We start from the raw sequence: 26299 nt of genomic DNA, 5'->3' as shown, positions 1-26299 counted from the left end.
GACCCAAATACCCTTGCAAACTTCAAGAGACAGTATCAGTGAACCTCAGTCACCATTCACTTTCAATGTATGGGGAAAAAAAAAGATGCTATAAAAGTGACACTGACTGAGGCTGTCATTCTGCCAAACATCTTTTTTGTGCATGGAAGAACAAAGTCACACAGGTTTTGAATAAAATGAGCATGAGCAAATGATGACAGAATTTTCATTTCAGTGTGAACTATCCATTTAAATGTGATGTGTATAATATTTTTCATGTTAAAAAGTGTTAAAACAACGATGGATGAGGAGGGTATGATGACGCAGAAGATGAAGGATCCAAGGATGATAATCAGGAGGCCTAGGGGGCAGCCACAGGGCAGGGACTGGGTCAGGAGGCAGAACCACTGGAGGGGGGGGAATCAGGCAAAGCCGTGGAAGAGACTCCCCCCCCCCCCATGGCATCAGTAGTTAAAACTGATGCCATTATCCTTTTAGGGCTTGTTGCTCTGATGGCTTCAGAGAGCATGGAGAGGCACTCTAAAACTAGCATGACCGAAATACACTCCAAGCACTCCACTGTGTTAAGAGACCCTGCTGGATCACTGAGAATAAATACAACTGCACATTATGAAATCAAGAGCCAACACTTAGAGCATTTCATAAGAGATGATCGTAGAATTCTCATCCAAATAGAGGGGACCTCCCCATTAAATAAATGTAAATGATTTTTAGGATAAGGGCTAAAAATTCCCCATTTTCATATGATGTTTATGATTATCAAATTGTCATTTATGAAATTTCGCTCCATTCTGTAACGGAACGTCCACTTTTTACAATCCAATCAATTACCAGTAAATAAAATCAAGTCCCGCCCTACAAGTTTTCTCAATTAATTTCACTTCACTTGGTAATACATCACATTACCGAAGTAAAATGGGTTGCAAAAAGGGATTCACACTGACTTTGAAACCATTACAGGTGTAAATCATGACATTTGGTTTTGACTGTGAACCAGCACTAAGTATTTATGTTTTACTTCTTTATGTTTATTGGTTAAATGGAGTCCATTACAAGTTATTGGCTTATACACTGCCTGGCCAAAAAAAAAAAAAATAAGTTGCCATTTGGATTTAAATAAGCAGGTACTTCAGAACCTATGATTGGATCATTATTGCATTGATTAATATGTTTCAGCTGGTAACAATTCTTTTAACCCTAAATGATGCAGTGTGTAGCTTCTAATTTCTTAAACAACCATGTCGGAAGACGTATCCCGTGGTCATGGAAAGATGTTACTATGTTTCAGAAGGGGCAAATTATTGGCCTGCATCAAGCACAGAAAATAACTAAGAAGATTGATGAAATCACTGGATTTGGGTTAAGAACTGTACGACACATTATTAAAACCTGGAAGGATAGTGGTGAACCATCAGCTTCGCGAAGAAATGTGGTCGGAAAAAAATCTTGAATGATCGTGATCGGAGATCACTAAAATGCTTGAAGTCACATCGTAAAAAATCAACAGTAGAACTCAAGTCTATGTTTAATAGTGAAAGTAAGAGCATTTCCACATGCACAATGCAACAAGAATTTACAGGACTGGGACTAAACAGCTGTGTGACCACAAGAAAGCCACTTGCTAGTGAGGTTAATCGATAAAAAAGATGTAAATTTGCTAGGATAAAGATTGGACTGAAGAGCAATGGAAAAACATCATGTGGTCTGATGAGTCCAGATTTACTCTATTCCAAAGCGATGGGCGCATCAGGGTAAGAAGGGAAGCGCATGAAGCGATGCACCCGTCATGCATAGTGCCCACTGTACAAGCCTCTGGAGGCAGTGTTATGATCTGGGGTTGCTTCAGTTGGTCAGGTTTAGGCTCAGCAACATTATGTGGCAATAAAATGTAGTCAGCTGACTTCCTGAATGTACTGAATGACCAGGTTACCCATCAATGGATTTTTCCCTGATGGCACGGGCGTATTCCAGGGCGACAATGCCAAGATTCATTGGGCTTAAATTGTGAAAGAGTGGTTCAAGGAGCATGAGGAATCATTTTCACACATGAATTGGCCACCACAATTAACAATTAACCCAACTGAAAGTCTTTGGGATGTGCTGGAGAAGACTTTACGGAGTGGTTTGACTCTCCCTTCATCAAGATCTCGGCCAAAAATGAATTCAACTCTGGACGGAAATAAATGTTGCAACAATGTCATGACGAATACATGCTGTAATCAAAGTTAAAGGCAGTCCAACTAAATATTAAAGTATGTGACCTTTTTTTTGGCCAGGCAGTATAAAAATTGATAGCAAATCCAATAGCTGCAATTACTAAAATACATTATACATTTAGAGTAAACAATATATTTTATGATGCCCTATTTAATGATGTCTATTTAAAAGCACTAAAAGGATAAAAACTGACGTATCTAACTGTGAATGTGTACAATTCTCTGATGAGCAGAACAAAATTATCTATGTGAATAAATATGCCTTAGAATGCTTCTAAATATGTCTTGGAGTGTGGAGTCAATGTACCATTCCCAACCACCTTCTGTCTGTGAGGAGTTTGAGCAGAGCTTGCCAACATTCTGTTGAATTAATAGCCTCAGCTGTGGCCTGATGGGAGAGGATAACAGAGCCATCCAATAATGTGATGTCCTAATCCTGAAAACAGTTATTATGACGGGCTCTATTTATGAACCACTGTCTCAAATAAATTATAAAAAAAAATAAAAAATTACTGAATTAAAATCTATGTTTTCCTTTTCTGAAGGTTTCTGGTAACACTTTCATGAATCCTGCACATAAAAGCATTATAAAGGTAAATGTATTCATAATGCCTACTAATATGCCTTATACATGTTTGTATAGTATGTTACAAATAGCTACAACGAGGGCTGCACAGTTATGACAAAAATAGTAATTGTCAGTTAGCTTGATATTGTAATCACGATTATTATTTTCATTTACAAGTATTGACATTAACCCTTAAATGCATGGGAATTTCACCAAACACACATATTCGGGTCTTTCGAGACCCGGCACATATATCTATCACAAATGGATCTTCAAAATTCCCAGATAGTGTTTTCAAAACATAGATTTTCAAAAGAAATTCAAGATATTTAGAATATAATAGAATTAAATATATTTGGATCTATATTGACATTTTATTTTTCATATATAAAAGAGATAATGCAACAAATCAGGACAAACCTAGATCAGGATTCATTACTTTCACACTGAAAGTTCATGAAAAGCAACTGGCTGTTAAACACATAATGAGCTACACATAACATATAAGCTAAACATAAGCTACACATATGTATTTTCTCAGGCACTTATGGAGCCTAAATAGATGCACAACTTACATAATTTCAGTAGTACATCCAAATGACAATAGTCATATAATTCTGTTCATGTGTTGTACTTGCTATAGTTTATTTCCATGTTGTTTCTTCATCAAACAGCAATGTCAAATGTAAATCAAGTCAATCACTGAAACATTAGCACCACAACATTCTCTAGAGTGAAAAAGGATTGGTGCGAATAACAAAAATCATCCAGCGAGTGGCAGTTCTGTGGGCGAAAATGGCTTCTTAATGACAGATGTCAGAGGAGAATGGCCAGACTGGTCCAAGCTGACAGGAAGGTGATAGTTGTAATGGATGGTCTACAGCAGCAGAAGACCCCTCTGGGTATCACTACTGTCAGCTTAGAACAGGAAACTGAGGCTGCACTGGGCACAGGCTCACCAAAACTGGACAATAAACGATCGGAAAAACATCGCCTGGTCTGACAAATTTGGATTTCTGCTGAGGTACACAAATAGTAGGCCCACTGCAGTCTCAGTTTTCTGTTCTTGGCTGACAGAAGTAGAAACCAACATGGTTTTCTACTGTTGTAGCCCATCCGCCTCAAGGTTCAACATGTTGTGCATTATGAGATGTTATTCTGCTCACTAAAATTGCACAGAGCGGTTATCTGAGTTACCATAGCCTTTCTGTCAGCTCAAACCAGTCTGGCCATTCTCCGTTGATCTCTCTCATCAACAAGGCGTTTTCGTCCACAGAACTGCCACTCACTGGTTGTTTTTTGTTTTTCACACCATTCTCTTTACACTAGAGACTGTTGTGCATGAAAATCCCAGGAGATCAGCAGTTACAGAAATACTCAAACCAGCCCGCCTGGCACCAACAATCATGCCACAGTCGGAATCATGGAGATCACATTTTTTCCCCATTCTGATGGTTGATGTGAACATTAACTGAAGCTCCTGACCCATAAATGCATGATCTTTTTTTTTTTTTATATAAATTTTAAATTTGTATCCCCCTTTTCTCCCAATTTGGAATGCCCAATTCCCACTACTTGGTAGGTTCTCGTGGTGGCGCGGTTACTCACCTCAATCCGGGTGGCGGAGGACAAGTCTCAGTTGCCTCCTCCTCTGAGACAGTCAATCTGCACATCTTATCACGTGGCTCATTGTGCATGACACCGTGGAGACTCACAGCATGTGGAGGCTCATGGTACTCTCCGCGATCCACGCACAACTTACCACGTGCCCCATTGAGAGCGAGAACCACTAATCGCGACCACGAGGAGGTTACCCCATGTGACTCTACCCTACCTAGCAACCGGGCCAATTTTGGTTGCTTAGGAGACCTGGCTGGAGTCACTCAGCACACCCTGTATTCGAACTTGTGATTCCAGGGGTGGTAGTCAGCATCAATACTCGCTGAGCTACCCAGGCCCCCATAACTGCATGATCTTATACATTACACTGCTGCCACACTATTGGCTGATTAGATAATTGCATGAATAAGTAGATGTACAGGTGTACCTAACAAAGTGGCCGGTGAGTGTGTGTACACGTGTATGTGATACTGATTATTCACTGTTGTCACACAGAAAATCCATGTGATATAGTATTTATTTGTCTGAATATAGTACTCATTTGTCTTGTAATAAACAAAGAAATAAATATCCTGTGATATCAAACATATATAGATATGAAATAATAATACAAATATAAATAGAAGTGCAAAAAACAAAAAAACTCTTACATACCTAGTGTCTCTAATGACTCTATACACTTTTGGTACTTAATATAAATATTATGTATTTATTTATTTATTTTTTGTGTGTGTTACACTATTTATAAGAGAAATATTAAGGAATACTAAAGAGGTGTGGGCACAACTCCAAATAATCGATGGGGAACAGGGGGTGGAATGAGGTCCGGGTCACTAAAGACCCAAGGTATATGCTTAAGGGTTAAAATACTTATATTTTTTGTGTGGCAAATGCAAGCCATATTCTATATTTAGGTTATAATTCCAAAAACAAGCTGAGAGAACTGTGTCCCTTGATTACTGCATTGCTGTTATATTGTAATGGGGGTGTATTAGTTTTGTCCTCAATGGACATCTCTGTGATTGGTTACAATGCTCAACCACTGTTGTTAATGCAACATTTTTATGTAATGGGAGTAGATCTAAAATGGAATGCCGTATTAGTTCATTGCAGCAGCCATAATTTTAATATTGATAATTTTTTTTATTAATTGTGAAGCCCTAGCTATATATCAAAATACTTATTATTTATGGTAACACAAGCAAGTGTGTAATGGATTATAACATTCTGTATGATCAAAACAAAAATGTGATGTATTATCTTTTTAAAAGGTATAATCATGAATATGTAAGTATTATTCATTAAACAATGTACAATAGCATTACAGGGCAGTACGAGTAGCATCACATTTTTAATAATTCATTTGCAAAAAAATAAATAATTTATAATCCTTTATAATTCATTATTAAAGCATCATAGAAAGTGTAACACATTTCCTACAAAAAATGGGGTTTAAAAATAAACTTTCATGGTTTAAACTAAAAAAGAATCCCTAAATTAAATTTATTCCAACATGTAAGCTCTACTGATTGTGCAATATATGTATGTTTAGTTGTGACATCACTGTTTGCAGGTCAGGTGGGTCATTCTGTTTCACCTCTTTGCTCTGGTGGCCATGGCAACATGAGACTGTACGACACTGACAACTGATGCTCCTGCATAACCATGACAACCCTGACAGCAGTTCCATGCAGCTAGCACAACGAGGGCTGTGCCATGACGACGGGTTGCCACGGTGAGTGATGTTGTAGTGAGGTAAACCATCCACCCTCATGCCAGAACGTAACTTAAATATTAGAAATCAGAGCAACTCCTTCACACACACACACACACACACACACACACAGCCCAGCAGACAGGAGGGGGCGGGAAAGTGGAGCATTCTCAAGGATGCATCAATGACGCTCTGCTCTAAATGAAAGGATCCATCAGAGATCTGAGAAGGAGGGTAAAACCAGCAGCTAACAGGTTCCTCCAAACAACATCACTATGTGAGCTCACTTAGTATGAAGTACTTAAAGACAGGACATATTAGTCATAATCAAATCAAGATCAGTATTTTTTAACCCATAACATATCTTACAACACTTCTGCTTTGCACTGTCTGATAATTACACTGTGTATATTGTTTGTATATATTGTATTGTATGTATACTGAGTTGCATATTTTCTATTGTATATTGTGAATATCTATCTATCTATCTATCTATCTATCTATCTATCCATCCATCCAGCCATCCATCCATCCGTCCATCCATCTTATTCCAACCAATTTTATTATCAGACATCATTGACATCATGATTGTGGCAGGGACAGTAGTGTGTATTATTGTGTGTCTGCCAAGACTGATGGCCTCAGGTGGGGATGAAGAAAGAACTAAAGAAAGAGAGAGAGAAATGACATGCCAATTGCCATCATATTCTGGGATCCTCCTTCACATTTCCATTCATAGAAATCCACTGCTCTCTCTCTTCCTCTCTCCTGCACACGCACGCAGTCGTCACTACCTGAGGGGGAGGGGGTACCGAGGTGGGGAGCTCTAATTGGCTGGGGCTCTCCAGCACAGCCAAGGTGAGCCAATGGGAGACGCCCGTTTCCTGAGCAGCACAGAGGAGTCAGAGGCATGCAAAGGAATGAGGATTAGAGAAGAGACAAGCCTTTTTTTTTGTCCCCTCAACCATGTAAAAAAAATAAAAAAACACGCTTATCTTCAGACATCAAAGCACTGAGTGGAGTGACGTCTTTGTAGTAGGTCATGTTTCAGAGATTAATACAGATTTTAAGAGGGACGTTTAAAAAACATTAGGAGGAAGGAGAGATAAATGGAGGGATGTGTGTCAGGGAGCCTCGCTTTGACGTCATTCTGAGGGACCGAGTCTCAGTATAGCTAGCAGCACTATATAGAGTCACACTTCATATCGGGTGAGACATGATGAATTGCACACACACAATAAACCCTGCTGATAGACTTGCATTGCACATAAATGCATTGGCATTACTAAGGAGATAATTAAGATTTTCACACACACACACACACACACACACACATGCTGGTGCAGCTATCATTATGAAGAATCTCCATAGACATAATGATTTTTATACTGTACGAACTATAGATTCTATCCCCTAACCCTACCCCTAAACCTAACCCTCACAAAAAACTTTCTGCATTTTTACATTTTCAATAAAATATTTAAGCGATTTAAATTATGGGGACACTAGAAATGTCCTCATAAACCACATTTATAGCCTTGTAATTACCAGTGAGTTACACACACACACACACACACACACACACACTTCAGAATCTATTCTCTACCACACAATATGACAATTAAGCAATAAGATACAAGAAACTGTGCTATTTTGAGAATATAGTCATGGTGAAGGCATGAGGATCAGTGCTAGCCATTCCAAAGTCATGGGTTCGATTCCCGGGGAATGCACATACTGAGAAAATGCATAGCCTGAATGCACTGTAAGCTTTGATAAAAGTGTATGACAAATGTGTAAATGTAAATGGCTAAAATACATTGCTAGGCATGACTTGCAGCAGATTATATTGAAATGTTTTTAGAGTATGTAAATCCATTTGTGTGTGTATCTGGTAGAGCATTTCTTTGCTGCAGTCTTTATGTAGCTCGGCATGCATATTCTAACCCACCACCTACTACTGCAAAAGCATGTCACACACACACACACACACACACACACATACACATGGCTCTCAAGGGGGCTTCCACTCCTACATTAACTTTCAACCATCCTTGACTATGTAGGATCCCCCAAACACTTAACATCACAAGTGTGTGTGTGTGTTTGTGTGAGGATTTCCTTTTCACACAGCTCCTCCTCTAAGATTCTACTCCAGCTGAGCCTGTTCAGTCATTATGATCCATGATAATGATGTACTATAATGATGAAGTATAATTCATTATTAGAAAGTAGTGAAAGTATCTCGCTGCTGAATACTCCACCACTATACTACACAATCACTGCTGAGTGAAATGTAAACATTTACCAGCCAGTTGCCAAATATATACATTTTAGTCGCATAGCATGAAATTTGGTTGCTAATGCGAGCGATATCCTCTCATTGTAATAGAGGGTTTTGCCATGACTTTGGTTGCGCATAGAGTAAAAGATCGATCTTGGGATTTAAGAATCGATACTGAGGGGGTCTGGTAGCTCAGCAAGTATTGACGCAGACTACCACCCCTGTCTCGAGTTCGAATCTAGGGTGTGCTGAGTGACTCCAGCCAGAACTCCTAAGCAACCAAATTGGCCCGATTGCTAGGGAGGTTAGAGTCACATGGGGTAACCTCCTTGTGGTCACGATTAGTGGTTTTTGCTCTCAATAGGGCACGTGGTAAGTTGTGCGTGGATCGCGGAGAGTAGCATGAGCCTCCACATGCTGGGAGTCTCCGCGGTGTCATGCACAACGAGCCACGTGATAAAATCTCTGTCTCAGAAGCGGAGGTGAGTAACCGCACCACCATGAGGACCTACTAAGTAGTGGGAATTGGGCAATCCAAATTGGGAGAAAAGGGGATAAAAAAAAAAAAAAGAATCGATATCGAGATCGAGATCGTACAAACGAAGATCGTGATGCATTGGAAAATAGTTCTTTTTACCCACCCCAAATAATGTTGTATTGCCAGGTCCCTGCTGATTCCCACAGCATGTTGTGCAAAGCATTGAAGAATGAGAAACAAGATCGCAATATATCACAGCTTTGAATCGCAATACATTCAACATCAAGAATTGCAATGTTATCGCATTGCGACGCAGATATCTATATATCGTAATATATCGCTAGCTCCCTGCTGATTCCCACCCCTAATAAATGTGCCTGACATGAATTTTAATGAGCACAAGGGTGTGTAACTACACTGCTGTATGTCTGCATGTGTTACACATCACGTAAATGAAATGTCCCCAGTTTATCAAGTCCTGCGAGAGATTTTTCAAGTGCCAGTAGGTGAAAATGAGCTTGTGGGTGCCTGTTGATAAGTTGTAGTTTGTGTGTGTGTGTGTGTGTGTGTGTGTGTGTGTGTGTGTGTGTGTGTGTGTATGTGTGTGTGTGTGTGTGTGTGTGTGTATGACTCAAGGGTTATTAATAGCAGCATGCAGGATTAACACCATACTAAATCCTCTTCCTGTCTATCACTCTCTCTCTCTCTCTCTCTCTCTCTCTCTCACTTTTTATCACCCTCTTACACCCACACATTGTCCTATGTACACACACACATGCACATACACACATAAAATAACAGCATGCCTAAATAAAGACTAGTGCCTGTTCTGGGTCAAGGACCTTAATGAAAACCCCACTTTCCCATCATTCCTCTTTTGCTTAGTATAGCGTCTCAGAGTCACGCTTTTGGAACGGAGGGAGGGAGAGAAAAGAGAGCGATGGCGTCATCACACCCACGCATCGCACTAAACCCACACTTTTCATACTCTCTTCTTTTGACCTGCCTGCTGACGTCATGCAGGTTGAAAAACTTTGCATACCTTTACCGGATAAAGTAAGAGCCAAATAGATAGAAAGAGAGAGAGAGAGAGAGAGAGAGAGAGAGAGAGAGAGAGAGAGAGAGAGAGAAAGAGACTGAGAGACAAGAAGAGAAAGACATGATGAACAAGGGAATACATATAGACATATAGAGAAAGAAAAATATGTAGAAAGTGAGAAACAGAGAAAGAATGGGGTTTTATCAGAAAAGGCTGCTTTATGGCATCACAGGAAGTCATAGAGTTATCTCAGGTAACAGATAGAGATGGTGTACACAGCGAAAAGCATCCCCATGAGCATCCTAACCATAGTGCAGCTTTCATGGCAGTTTCTAAAGTATATCCAAGAGGCAATTGGTTCTAAATGTCACAGAGCGTTTCATCCATCATTGTTTCTGGGCATTCAGTTAGTGGAGGCTTTGTTCTAATGGTTCTCGGTGTACTGGAATTCATTAAAAGTAATCTAATTAAGGCCATGCCATTATTTACAGCAAGGAATAAAGAAGAGATCTTTTCATTGTTTAAAAGTCTCCAAAACGGCAAGTTTTCATTCTCAGAATGAACCTAACCTATGAGATGATGTTAAAACTCGATTTTTACATTTTCTAAAGAAAATGTGAGTGGTGCTTACCCGTACAAAACACGCCACCATGATGTTTTGGGTGGCTGCTTAGTAGTTGCTTACTGGCCCAAGTCAAAAGAGTCCACCCTCAAGTCTCTATGATATTCTGGTCCCAAGATATGGTTTGGGTCCCTCCTTAAATGTAAGTCTATGGTATTTTTTTTTTTAAGTCTAGAAAAGTAATAGCACACCTCCCCTCAACAAGCAACACATTTTACGGTGCAAAGATGTTACGCATTGAAACGTATTTAACGTATAGTTATAGGTTTGATCCCTAACCATAATCCCTAACCCTAAGTATGACCAGTATTCATAGTGATGCTTACCTCAGAAAGCACATTATTACTGATTTTAATATATGAATTCAAAACTATAGTCCATAAAAAAGAAAACAGATTTTTTTGAAGAAATATGAAAAATGGGGTTTAACTGCTTTCCCCTTGTCCTCCAGTTAACTAGACCGCAGGACTGAACAGGCTCGAGCTTTAGTGTTGGAATCTTGGCCATCATCCCTCCAAACTGTCCACGGACATGGTCGCTAGGGCTGGGCAATATGGATCAAAAATCATATCTCTATCGCTAAATGGCGATACAAGATATATATATCTCTGTATTTTCTACGAAGTGGGCTAAATGTTCAGTTGTAAGACAAAGGCACATGTGAGATGGTAAATGAAGCTTGCAACACACTTTTTTCAGGGCAGAAGACTTTTCGGGTTGCGCAGGCTTCATGGCCAGGGTTGCAGCAGCAGCAGCACGAAGTTTAACTCACTCTTCGTACTGCAGTTTATGCCGCTGTTGTAAATGGCAGATGAGATTTGAAGTGCTTCCACTTTTGGAAAACATAAAAACTAGGAGTAGGTCAGGATGGCATAGTAGATGACTAGTCCAACAACTGACTAATTAGTGAGGTCAACTAGTTACATAATATATGTATATTTTGCAGCGGTGCTTTGATTAGCTGTTAGACTGTTTGCATTACTAAACCCTAAAAGAAAACCTTAATAATTGTCCAATAGTCCTTTTAAAATGCATTCTGGTCCATTTCGTTGTGCTTTGTCTAGCTGTTTTTGGATGCAAGAAGCATCTTATGTAAACGCCACCAAAGAAATGCAACCAGTTGGGGTCTGTTGAACCCAAAACCAGCTTAATTTACAGGGATATTAAGACTAGTTTAGTTCAGTGATTCCCAATCAGGGTAATAAATTCCAGAAGGTATGCGAAAAGAATTGAATTTTGTTATGGCAGGGATGTGCTAAAGAAAATATGCGCGTTTTCTCTCGTTAATATGTGATCACTGGCCAAGTTGCCGCAAGTAGTTTTTAAAGAAACAGTACCGTTTTAGCTCTTGTTCTATATATCAATGTAAATACTTATAAATAGTACAAATTATTCATGTAAACAATAAATATATCATAGAAGATATGTATACAATGTAATATATGAAATTTCAAGATATTATATATTTATTGATGGAATTCATGGATTTTGTACATTTTTAAAAAGCTAAAATTATGAAAACTAATAATAAAATAACATTTTTATAATTAATATTTCATAATGTACCAAGTAAGAAGGTCCCCTGTATAACTAACAGCATTAGCTATGAGACAATTTATCACGAGACGGAATATCACAGGACATTTTGTTTTAGTTATACATTCCCTCTGGAATATTTGCTTTTCCCCACAATGCATTTGCCAAACAAATCTCTTTTAGGATTATGGAAAGCAGGGTTTGGGTTGGGACAGAACAGAACAGACTTCACATAGTAAAAAAACTTTTTTGATATTAATATTTGGTTGTTTCATGAATAACAGATGACCATTAATTTTGTTTAAACATCACAATCTGATAATGGTAGGATATTTTGTACATTTTACTAAGTATATAACCACATTCAAGATTGGTGAGACCAAATGTAATAATGTAAGAATCAACACTGAAAACCCAAATCGATCAACCACTAAAAATGAATATTGTTGGGGAAGGGGTACTAAATGCACTAATCTGTGAATTAAACATGTATTTTTTAAAGTCAATTTTTTTCAATTATTTAAACATAGTGGACAAATAAGGTCTCATGGTTGACACTATGTAAATGTTTTATAATCTGAAGGGTAAATAAGGTGAGCAATGTGGGCTATGAAAGGAATTATGCAGAACTATTTGAGATCAGATGTTAGTTTGGCCTAGTTGAGCCAAAGAGGATGGTAATTTAGGCTGTAGTGACACTGACACACAGTCCAACCTTCTGACCAAAATTTTCTTCCCCTCTTCTGTAATGCCATTTTGTCACTTTGATATGGATAGAAGAAAAGGACAGGAACTTATGTGGAAATGGGAAATGATGCAAGCCAGACTCAAACTCATGTTGTTTGCATGAGCACCAAGGTACAAATTGCTGGAAGATATACATTGTAACCACTAGGCCACAGCTTGAAAAACTAAAACAATTTCTAAGAGCATTAATGTTACGATTCACTGTTGTCTGCCCTTTGTTTTGCCTCTGTCATCTGTTTCCCCCTGGACTACATTTCCCATGATCCCCTGCCTTGATCGCTACCAGCTGTTCCCTATTGTTTCTCACCTGTGTTTCATTTACCTCGTTATCTATGTGTGTATATATCGCCCTGATATCTGTTCTACCCTTGTCGGTTGTTAATGTTTCTATCCAGTTTGTGCTCTGGTTCTAGTTCTGCTTGTTTACCTTTTTTTTTCCGTTTCCTGTCTTGCCTTGTTTCAGCATTATCCTGCTTTGTATTTTGTTTTATTATTATTAAGCTAAGCTGTGTTTAGATCCTGCTCTTGTGACCTCCCTGATTGCAACAATTATATTGGTAACTTAACATCAACAAAGTCAATTTAAGACTATTTAGTTCACTTGGCAGCTATTCTGATAACCCTGTTTTCTATGTCGGTTATAGGCATACAAGTATATCTCCTATCTACTTGAAAATATAAAAAACAAAAAATTCCAAAACTGTCAAGAATATGTTTCAATAACTTACATATTTCTATTCAGCAATAAAATCAGAAAAACTGTATAATTCATCTTCATTCTTTAGCTTAAATCACACAAAAGCTGTATTTTTAATCTAGTTCATGCACATTTTTGACAAAATAAAATGTTGATGCCTCTATTAAAAAAGCAATTTCATTTTCAGGACTTTCATTCCTACAGCTGCCATAGTGAGCATTGTAATTTCTCCCATTCATTTTCTATGACTGCCCCATGTCTCCCAGCTTATATTGTATCTGACGTCAACATGCAATCCATTATTTAGCCTTTGACATATTTCATGTCCTGCTTTTACAATATTTTACCGATAGAATGGAATAATACTCACAAAAATGGTTGCTTGTCAAAAAAATCCCCAGAAACATTAATGTTCTATACATACACATTTGTATAGAGCGCATACTGTACATTTGAAATAGCACAGTTGCCTTTATAGGCAGCTGTTGTCTTTATTATTGTGAGGCTCTCTCCTGAGCTTCTGTGTCCTTCAGCTGTAATATCTGGCCAGAATAACTTTAGAAGTTGTTGACAGCCACAAGAGCAATTTTTCAAGAGAAACTAGGACACTTGGAGAGACTGTACACTTTTAAGTGCAGTTATACGTGCACCGAGAGTGGTGTTTGTGCAACGCAACACACACTGTTACTTCTTGTTCTGCCCGAGCCAATCACGTTGCTTGTGCCAAGGTTGTCTCCATGGCACTGGTGATGCTCAATTCTTGAGGTGAGCCATCTGAATTTTCCAGTGACTCTTGAAAAAACAGAAACGTTCTGTTATCATGCGGCAGTTAATTAACCTTAAATTCAGATACCAAACAGATGGGGTATCTATATGGAAAAATCTTATTAGAGAGGCACAAAGTTGATGTTTTTTATCTTTTAATACCCAATGGAGTATATGTGAGCCTGTGCTATCATAGACATTTCAAAATCTGACCATGGAGCGGCACTACACGGGAAATATAATCCAGGCTATTGTATGATTTCACATTCTTGCCTAACAAGCATCTACAAAAACAATGAAGCCACTGTGCCAGAGATGTGCAAAATTAAATATTTTCTAAATTGTCCAGACTTCAGGAAGTCCATTGGAAGTCCATAATTAGGCCGGTTTGGGTTTACTGTACCTGACCCATCTGAGTGGGCATTTACATATGACGCTTTCAAAAACAGATGGATGGACCGTGACATAATGGAACCAGAACGCAGGAGTCAAGAGATGTGTTTTTAAAAGTTTAACTATTTGTTAAGTTGATACAGCATACTTAAAATGCAACTCACATGTTGCAAATAATTGTTAAAAAATTCAAAAAGATGTCCAGTTGCATGTGTACGGTTGTTGTGGCATTTAAGGGGATAAATGTAAAAACTTTCCAAAGCACAGAACGCTGTAAGAACAGTGAGCACTCTGATTGAAGCAACACACATAAAAATATCAAATCTAAATATGTAAAAATACAAAAACTAGTCAACCTCTCTAATAGACAAGTCAGTTGTTGGATGACTAGTCTACCATCATGAACCATCCATAAACTGGACCATATAAAATCAGATCCCTGATTGGAGCAAATGCAAAATTAGGCTTGGCTCGCTCCAAATCGCCAGCTGGGCAGCCAGTCAGCCTCATTTCAGGACACAGACCCTTTCTCACACAAACAAAATCTCTAGCCCTATTGTCTTTCAGCCCTGGATTAACACCATAATCTGCAGATTACCATTTGCACTATTTTCCAACTCTATTTAGCTGCTGACAGGCAAAGAGTCTGAAACTTCTCAGAAAGCAGTCAGCGTTTCCATCGTGGTTGTTAATTTTGGATGTTCATGCAAAGGAATCAATCAGTAACTTGCAGATTATTACCCAATACACCAAAGACGTCACGAGTGCAAGGTCATGACTTTGGAAGCAAGGTGCTTAGAGCTGCCCTGGGTGCACAGTCGCTGATCTAGAAAAGATATAAAATCAGAGTGGCACAAATACTGCCATACGGCAAAGTAATCATAATGCCCTGTTAGCACTGCATTTGTTTGATAGAATGCAGTCACATCAATATAATTTAAGGGGCAGTCCACCCAAAAATGACTTCTGTGAGAGTCACCATACTCCAAAAGGAGTTATCTAGCAGAATGCCATACAGGAAGTTATACGGGTTTGTTACAATATTAGGGTAAATGATGACATAATTTTCATTTTTGGGTTAACTATTCCTTTAACATCTCTGTATTACACAAAGACAGTCTACAAGACTGTTCTTGTTGCAGGTAATCCTGATGTTATTGTTGTTTGGGTGTGTCAAGATCTCTGAAATGCAGAAGGGGTTAAAACAAGGAACAACTTTACTCAATACTGCTGTTTCAAGAACATGTTTGTTCTGTTCCAAAATCTAGTGAGTTGCCTAACTACACCTAACAGCATTTTAAGGCATCATAGACACATCATAGTACTGCTTTGTTAGCTTAGCAACACACTAACATCAAACTTTATAGGATTTAATTGACAAGTCTCTTTTGTGTGGCACAAAAATTTGCTGTCAATTGTAATCTGATTGAAAAATCAGTCACTTTAAGGTTCCGTTTCAATAACAATGCTGCTTTAGAAGGACGCTGCCTCCAGTATGTAGGCAGTAGACAGCAAAGCAGCTCACTAGATTTTGGAACAGACCTATTGTCAGAGCATATAGACTGAAAACTGTCAAACTGCGCACAAACATTCTCATGTTTGTGTAACAAAAAGAACTCTTTGCTTTAATATCAAGATATGCACTTTGAGCATAACACATATATCTCAAGTGGTGTAAAGGTTAAATTACCGTGTGTGTTATATTTTAGCCCAAATCAAGTATGCAATTACATTTCTTGAGAGTCTACCCTCAGGACGTATTAATAACACACTGGAGAATTATTGAGAGGGAGTGTGTGATAGTTTCTCAGTTTAGCATTTGTTTGGCAGTTTGCTCACTTTTAAAATGGGCATTATGAAATTTACACTTGGAAAAGGCAGTTCTTTTTGTAAGTATACAGGTCATTTTGACCTAATACTGAATTTCAGGAAAATCAATAATAACATTGTGGTCTAGCAATACTGCAGCCTGAGCTAAATTATGCTTCCTGTAGCTCGACTGGTATTAACAACTGTTGATGTTGGTTTTTGAGTTGGGGTTGTCCTGAGTTAAACATTCATCCTATTATTTTTCCTCTCTCTCTCTCTCTCTCTCTCTCTCTCGCCAATGCACACATGCAGACACAAACATGTTTGTTTTTCCATAATGGTGGAAACTTTCCATCGATTTCTATTGTTTTATATACTGAGCTAATGAGATTTTTAATTCTCTAACCATAGCACTAAACCTAAACCTCACACAAAAATATATGCATTTTTATATTTTAATTAAAGGTGAAATATGTAACTTTTTTGATGTCATAATATGTTTGGATATGTACTATCCCAATTTATTGTTAATTGAAAACTATAAGTAAGCCATTCGTGGGTTTACCTTCCCCAAAAGTATAAACACTGAGCCTCCCAGGCACTATCAAATCATTGATGTTTATATTTTAAGCAGCCCGATCAGCTCCACCCATCCCGTTCTAGCTTAACCTATAGTGTGAGTTTAGGGAGTGGCTACTTGAACTAGCTGTTCAGCTGGGGGAATATGAACAACCATGGCAGACGTGTACAGAGGAAAATAAATGTAACTTCGCCTACAGATGTTAAACCCTATGTTCGAAGACTTGCTAAAAGACACAGAGACAGAGAACAGAGTAAAATCAGAGTGAACATTGCTGTCACATTGACAAGGTGGAGGACACCCAACTACCGTTCAATTCGGCAATGTTATCGGGCAATCCGCTTTCTCTGCCACATTTTCCGTCTGGTGTTATAGTGGTCTTGTTTATTACAATGTTAAACTCACCTTTTATTTTGTATGGCCTATTTGTTCATAGGGAATCAGAGAGTGCGAAAGGGCGAGATGAGTCTAAGGGGTGTTTTGGTTGTTTGTCAATTATTTCCCTTTTGTAATTGCAATTATACATTTCGATGAAGGGAATTTACATTAAAATTAGAGCTGTCAGAATTAACACGTTAACACATACGATAATTTTTCTTAATCGCGATTAACGCATTTACCATTAATACAGCATAAACACTGGTGTGAAGAATAATTACAATGATGCACACGCCACAGGCCCAGAACCCTTCTTCCAAGCGTAGAATAAAATAGAATAACGCAGCGGTCAAATAGACATTCTATGGGCGGAACTGTTTTAATTACCACAGAAGCATACCAGATCTTAACTACAGTATCACCAAATGCAGAATGAGAAATTTTTGTTTGCAAGAGCTTTTTATGGTGAGTTCAAAGCGGCGCATGATGCTGGCATTGCCGCTTTAATGCGAATCATGAAAGATTTGCAATTGCTGTAACAAAGCAGATAGCCACAGTCTACCGGCAAGTTAATATTGTGGAGGGATTTAATGCCAAGTCAAATTTGCCTAGCTAAGAGACTGGAATATATAATATACCAGCTGGCAGATCTGTTGTTTTGTGCAGCGAGATCATCTTGGGAAAACCTGCACAGTCACAATGCATCTCCGGGCAAAATTACAGAGCATCTGTAAACAAGGCCTCTCCTTCTCACAATGCCAATGAATAGTTTGGAACCTTGCTATATAATATTAAAGCTGACTAACCTAACTTTTTCAGTGTTAAAATACTTTCTTTTATACCAGCTTAATATGCAGAAACAACTATAAGTAAGCTATTCGTAGGCAAAAAGTGTCAGAAATATCTGGGAAGCAATACGATAATATTGCAATTTATGTATAGGCTATATCATGATTCAAAACTATGATATATTGTGATCTTTTACTTAGCATTTCTCATTCATCTTGATTAACCTGCGTTCACACTGCCAGCTACTTTGTCGCTACATGTCGCCAGTGGCTGGCGGTTTGGTCGCTAGTGGTGTGTATGGAGAGTCTAAACAGCACTGTTTCTTTACAATTAATATTATTACTAAAATATTAGTAAGGTTATTAATATGGTACATTTATTCACTATATCTGATCATTTATATGGTTTTGTTTGCTGTCATACATGTAACACATTTTCAAAACAAATTATTTAATAGTTAATTTTACAGGCTATTTGATGATTTAAACCTACTTGGAATCCCCGCGATCTCAGATACACCTTTCCACGCATCATTTTTCTTAAATATATCCCTGTACGTGGGCAGAGACATATCATATAACACTGGTAAATTGCTAACAGCAAGGATTAGCCTTTCCTCCATCTTTCCGTCACTGCAGGAGCTGAGAGAGAGAAGGATCACGTGAGGTCTACTATCCTCTCTCGTACTGGCTGTTGCTCCCAAAAGTCGCTCTTCATTTGCATATAGTTAAACATTTCTCAACTTTATCACATCGCTGGACACGCCCACATCCGGTAGCCAACGGTCACCATCGCTCGTGTCGCCGGAAGTCGCCAGTTCTCATTGAAAATGAATGAGATGAGGTTGTTTTGTCGCTGTGTGTCGCTGGCAGTGTGAATGCAGCTTAAGACTTCGGTGAGAGGGAATAGCGTACTTTAATTCAAGCGTGTTTATCAGTCTAGCTGTACAGAGGATCTGTAAACACAGACCTAAACAATGGGATGATGTAGTTCAGATGCAACATGGACAAGGGGGGTCATGTCTTGGTGGTAATCCTCTTAATGTGAAAAGTCTTGCGTCATATGATACATTTATACACTGTGTATATTTGGAGTCCCACAGAAACCCTACACCTACCCCTTAACCTAACCCTTACCTTAACCCTACCCTTAAAGCTAGCCCTTACTTTAACCCTACCCCTAAACCTAACACTAACCTTAGCTGCAGCAAATGCAAATCTTGTAAGACTTGCGCAGTAGGAGGGTTACCACCTAGACATCACCAACAAGAGGCTGAACAAAAGTCCCACCTTTCCATTTCCTCTTTCAAAACCTAGGCTTTTCTCTATAGTTATCGGACTCTAAATGCCCCCCAAAAATCTCTGGTGCCCCTCTCTCAAGTATCCAAGTGATGAGTAAGAACCTCAGCTCTGCAGTGGTCCAAAAATTGCTTAAGCAGAGATAGTGATGTACATCGAGGCACAGCAAGCCACTTGACTGTAACACAGTGGCTAATCATGGAGCTTTGGGGTGGCTCTGCTCATCAGCACATCGCTTATTATGACTCAGCCCTCACATGGCCACTGCAGAGATGGACTGATGCAGCACACTATCTCCAGTCGGCTAATAGCTCCCTGCGACTAAGAGGTGCCTCACTGTCACTGTTTGGTTTTTCCTTGTCAGTATGTTTGAAATGTCATATGAAATGCTACTGTGCCTCATCTCTATGTCTTACTTGATAAAAAAGATGCAGGTGTGGAATTCAGAAAAGTACAAATGTTGTTTACCGCCTCAGTTTTTCTTTTGGAACTGGATGTCACCATGATGCATGTCAAGAACTGAGCTGGAAAAGCTGGAGCAACTGTATGGAGGAAACTGGCTTAAGCAAAAGCAAAAGCAAAAAAACAACCTTAATCTGGAGGGTTTCAACAATAACATCTTAGTGAATGAGCAATTGGTGTAAAACTGAAAAGCACTGGCTGAAAAGACTAGCTTAGACAACCATGGATTTACATGCTGGTCCAGGCTGGTTAGGGCTGGTTAAGGCTTATCTGGTGCTGGTGTAGCTAGAAGACCAGCATAGTCATGCTAAAACTAAGCTGGTAGACCAGTATGGCATTTCTGATAGGGTGATTGGCAAAGCTTGCCTTGTTGGTTAGCAGCATTACCAGAATTCCATTGTCAAGTAAAACTAGAGATTTACATTTTCTGAAGTAAATGTAAGTGGTGCTTGTGTATGGTTGCTAGGCCATTGAGAATTGGTTGCTAAGGTGTTTTGAATTGTTTTTAGAGTGTTCTTATGCAGTTGCTAGGGTGTTTAGGGTGGTTACTAACTTGCTCAATTCAAGGCCCCAGTGCCCTGCATTGAAAGCTGGTAGAAGAGTTAAAATTACAAGCTACTGATGTTGAATGGTTTTGAATATCAGACAGAACTCTGATATTTGGATATCTTCTGACAGAGAGAGAGGTCTTGTGGGAGACTGGATCTAACAATCTGTTGGTAATAATGGCAGCCTACATTCACTGTGAAATTGCACTGACTTATTGTTCATGCATGAACAGTGATGAAAGTCTAACTTGATCTGACACTGGGTTTCACAGCGACAAGCTGAGACCCCGAAGCACACACATACTGCAATACATGGGCTCACACTGAAATGGATCTCCTGCTTAAATGAAATGAGTCTTGAAGCGACACAGGGGGCCATTCTAGGCTGAGGGGGTGGCAAGCAGGCAGCAGAATGTCTCTCGGCAGGGGGGCGGGGGTGCTCGGCTTTGTGTACAAGCGGAGTGTTAGCCTGGAAAGTCAATAGCAGGGCCACTGTATTAAATATGTAGATGCCAGTGGCGTCAATAATGCAGATTTTCTCTGTGGTGGCAGGAGCCACTGTCATACTACACCAAAAGGCAGACACTAAATTGTTCAGCTAAAGTGGGTTTGACGGGCCAGAACTGGATCACGGTGTCCGCAAAGTTCCTGTCATGTCCTGACCCAGATGTGAAGTTAAACTTATTTGAATTTCTTCCATTTTAGTAGAAAATTCAGAGTCTACCTGGCTGTCGGTGAGTGAGGTGTAGGTACCCTAAACTTTAGGGATCTTGGCATCTAATGCAAAGGGTGCCAGTTCTATTGATCCCTTAGACAATAATCCATGCTCTTGCCAAGTTGCTTTTGTTCACTGAGCTATCAGGTATTCCAAAATATGCTTTGAGACCCTAGAGAGTCAAAACATCCTAATAATGAAGTCTTTCTCACCAAGAGGGAGTTTAACCTGTTTCACTGGTCTGTTGTTCTACATTTCCACACCATTTTGCTTATTAATGGATTATTTTACAGCATCCTGATGTTATAACGCTACTAAAACCACCTTGGACTAACATGAATTGCCATGCTGTTCCAGGCTGGTTTATGCTGGTTAGTACAGGTTTGGTACAAGTCTAGCTGGTGAACAAATTATAGCCATGCTGTTCATCTAGCAAACTTTTTTATATTTTCAATTTTTACATTATTTGTGTTCAATTATGCTTTTGTGTTAAATTACTCTAACATTTGTTTAAAAGAAAACGTAACCACAGCTGCAATAGGTTCTGACAATAAAAGTAAATTTGCATCTTCTCTCTTCTGACTATCATAATCCACCGCTGCCTATGTTTTCCTCTTGTGGAAAGTCGTGGAAACATAATAGTGAAATTCTTCTTTTACTGTTAGAGCAGATGGGTAAGCAAAAATATTATTTGCTGTGGTCTCCCATTCCCCACTAAAGAAGTTTACTCTGCAATAGTTTACTTTCGCATTCCAAAACCCAGAAATATGAAAAAGGTTCATTAGAGCCATGGATCTTTAGCCTTTGGACACAAAAATCTTTCACACTGAGAAGTTGTTATTGGGCAACTAAGAAGTCTTGAATCTCACTCAACTGAAGCCAAGCTAGTGCACTCAAGAATGTGGTCAATGTCATGACCCAAAACTGCAATCGATGACTTCTACAGCAATGTTACATCTACAATATAAGTGACCAGTGGCTTCATATGAGCCTCTGCAATTCTACGGAAACAACCCAGCACTGACAAATCCCATTTTGAACCACCGGGGGACACAGTCACACTTTATGTACTTATGGACACTTAAAAAAAGGGAAGAACTAAAATTATATTCTTGTTTTCATTTAGAACATGCTTTTCCATCCAGAGCAACATGCAGTACACTAATTGCATGGAGAAGAGTCACTGAGCAGTGCACAGGTTAAGTGCCTCTATGGAACAATAAGTATAGAACAAGATTGCAATTCCAGTAACCCTTCAGGCCTTTGGTCAACTCTACTCGTGTCTGAACCCGCAACCTTTGTGTTAGTAGCACACGTCCTTAACCATTAAGCTACCAGCACACCAATATGAGGTGTCTGTAAGCTGAAAATCTCCAGATCCAGGGAAGCGGTGGAATGTAGGTCACTTACTCCTCTGCCTCCACACAGCCCCAGTTCCATAGCCCAGGGACTATAGGTAGAGAGTAATGATCAAGGGAGAGGATACACACACCAGCACACTGTATTGGGTCATCTGCTCCAGCTAGTTCACTTTCCCTGTCCTCTACAAGGTCACTTTCAGAGGTTGTTTAATGAAACCAGAACACTTTCCACAAGGCAGTGATCCATATCCATATTAAACAAAATAGCATGTTAGCAACTCTCTGTCATTTTGGCTGAACATTCCAATACAACAGGTGAGTTGTATTGCACTGTGATATTTTGGTGTAAACAAGTTTATTGAGATGTACGGTCTTATTTTAAATGTTACAAATTAAAGTTGAAAGTTGGTGTATGCCTGCAAACTGGGGGTGTATTATATGTAAATTAAGTGGCACAAAGCACCATTTGCTATTTTCCTGAGAAATAGGTCATTGCACTTAGACATTTGAGAAGCACGTCTAATCTCATTGCAAAGTCTAAACTTAGTTCCTGCATTTGCAGTTTGGAAATTCCCCCAGCAGGTGGTAATACAATTAATTTCCAAACTCTGAAATTACAGAACATCAAATCACTGTTGTAGCCAACAAAAATGTATGAGATGTGTGTTAAACTTTCAAGAGGTCATGGTTTATTTTTTCAATTATTATGATTGTTATGCTTATATTTCCAATTGTATTTGTGATCTAATTTGTATTGATATTTTCCACCTGTTGTCTTAGAGTGATTTTTAAGTCCCTGCAAAAGTGGCCATTGGAAAAAGTTGGAGAGGGTAAAATATTTGGATTTTGTATGATTGTTTTGATCACTTAGATATTTTGATGATATATTCATTTAAAGTGTAATTTGAATTTAGAAATATTTTTGGTTTGATATTTTTGTTTTAAATTTTTCAAAATTAAAATTGACCAGTAGAAGTGAAGTGCGTGCAAAAATCCCTCGAAGGCGCCAAACCCACTTTTGCCTAGACTTAGCGCATGCTTGCATGAAAATACCAACAAATTTTGGCCATGCCCATTGATTTAAAATAATTTTATAATTTTTATATTATAATTATCTTTATTTATCACACATTATACATTTGCACATATACAGTGAAATTCTTCTTTTTCACATATCCCAGCTAGGCTGGGGTCAGAGTGCAGGGTCAGCCATGATACGGCGCCCCTGGAGCAGATAGGGTCAAGGGCCTTGCTCAAGGGCCCAACAGTGGCATCTTGGCGGTGCTGGGGCTTGAACCCCCGACCTTCTGATCAGTAACCCAGAGCCTTAACCGCTGAGCTACCACTGCCCCTAAATAGGGCCCTTGGTGTGAATCCAGTGTGAATAGGCCTTAGCTCTACTGTATATATTAGCTAAGAATATCAGACTTCATAAATATCTTTACAATCTTAAATGCATAGTGTGTAATATTTTCAATGTTACAATACTTTCTCCTATCTGTTTGTCCAACAATTGGAAGATGGGGGGAATGTTCAGGAAACCTGTAAAAAGTGTAAACACTGGTATGTTCAATATTGTTCTGTTTGAGGATCCAAGCCCGATAGAGCAATATTGGCTCAATCAATGGCAAGAGTTTGGGCAGGGCTATCTGTTTGTCCACCAATGGCAGGGGGAGTGTTTGGGAAACTCGTTTGAAATTATTAGTGGCACAGTAATTATACACTTCTTTAAATATTTAAAATGAAATTTTAATACCATCATATTTAAAACTATATATAAAAAAAGATTTAATATTGAAGATTAAATACTACCACAAAACTAAACTCAAATGCAAAGTGCAAACAAATCAAGTGCTAGCAGGTCCAGGCAAAACCTGTCGTAAAACTTCTGGTGAAAAAATTAAGCTCAAAACTCCCAATATTGAGCAGAGGAGAAAAAGAAAAGAAAAATAGGGAAGGAGATAGAGGAAGAGAGAAACTAATTTTGCATGGCCAGATTGGAGACATCAAGTGTCAGGATTATAAGAGATTAAATGTGCCAACTGCTTTTGGCATTCTGCTTTACAAATGCAGCATTTATAAAAGCAATTTAAAGACTGCCTCTCAGCACAAAATACAGCTGTATGTATGATGTAATACATAACACATAATAAGATAACATATCAAATTAAATAAATCTTACAAATAATTAGTTTTATTACATTTAAAATGATGGCACACTTGCCCCATTTGCATTAACAGAGAAAATATATTGTTTGGAAAACACTTAATGCACCTGAAGATAAAGATTTTAACCACAAAGAAGTTGTATTTATAGTTCTCCAAGACTCAAAAATGGACACAACTGCAGGTAAATTTGGAATTTCTAGGCTTAACACTACATGTGTGTACATGCAGAGATATTTAGCTTTTAGAAGAGGCATTCAGGCTTTTTTTTCTGTAGAAGAAAATAGTAAAACAAAGCAGAGGGGTATATGTGCTTTTCCTTTATGCAGTTACACGAATGTTCTTCTGTCTTGCTGCACTTTGTTTTTCCAATTTGAAATTGTGGTTGATTTTGTTGGTTCTCATTTGATTAAAAAGTAGCAATTCTACAACATATGGCAGTGATACTGTATCAAGACCCCTATTAATGTACAGTTGAAGTCAGAAGTTTGCATACCCCTTAGCCAAATACATTGTTTTTCACAAGTCCTGACATTTAATCGTAGAAAACATTGCTTGTCTTAGGTCAGTTAGGAACACTATTTTAAGAATGTGAAATGTCAGAATAATAGTAGAGGGAATTATTTATTTCAGCTTTTATTACTTTCATCACATTCCCAGTGGGTCAGAAGTTTACATACACTTTGTTAGTATTTGGTAGCATTGCCTTTACATTTTTTTAACTTGGGTCAAACATTTTGGGTAGACTTCCACAAGCTTCTCACAATAAGTTGCTGGAATACTGGCCCATTCCTCCAGCCAGAACTGGTGTAACTGAGTCAGGTTTGTAGGCCTCCTTGCTCGCACACGCTTTTTCAGTTCTGCCCAAAAATTTTCGTATTAAGGTCAGGGATTTGTGATGGCCACTCCAATACCTTGACTTTGTTGTCCTTAAGCCATTTTGCCACAACTTTGGAGGTATGCTTGGGGTCATTGTCCATTTGGAAGACCCATTTGCGACTGAGCTTTAACTTCCTGGCTGATGTCTTGAGATGTTGCTTCAATATATCCACATAATTTTCCTTTCTCATGATGCCATCTATTTTGTGAAGTGCACCAGTCCCTCCTGCAGCAAAGCACCCCCACAACATGATGCTATCACCCCCATGCTTCACGGTTGGGATGGTGTTCTTCGCCTTGCAAGCCTCACCCTTTTTCCTCCAAACGTAACAATGGTCATTATGGACAAACAGTTCAATTTTTGTTTCATCTGACCAGAGGACATTTCTCGAAAAAGATCTTTGTACCCATGTGCACTTGCAAACTGTAGTCTGGCTTTTTTATGGCAGTTTTGGAACAGTGGATTCTTCCTTGCTGAGCAGCCTTTCAGTTTATGTCGATATAGGACTTGTTTTACTGTGGATATAGATACTTGTCAACCTGTTTCCTCCAGCATCTTCACAAGGTCCTTTGCCTTTGTTCTGGGATTGATTTGCACTTTTCGTACCAAATACATTCATCTCTAGGAGACAGAA

At 38.8% G+C, this 26299-nt stretch overlaps 1 protein-coding gene across 1 annotated transcript in view; it reads right to left on the bottom strand.

Annotated features, from left to right (window-relative positions):
- The window catches only part of LOC127433997 (protein phosphatase 1E-like), a 72189-nt gene that overhangs the window by 28513 nt on the left and 17377 nt on the right, over positions 1-26299 (bottom strand). The window lies entirely within an intron of this gene.

Source organism: Myxocyprinus asiaticus, chromosome 43, assembly GCF_019703515.2.
Source record: "Myxocyprinus asiaticus isolate MX2 ecotype Aquarium Trade chromosome 43, UBuf_Myxa_2, whole genome shotgun sequence".
In the NCBI taxonomy this organism is placed as follows: Eukaryota; Metazoa; Chordata; class Actinopteri; order Cypriniformes; family Catostomidae; genus Myxocyprinus; species Myxocyprinus asiaticus.
This window is presented reverse-complemented; position numbering and strand designations above follow the sequence as displayed.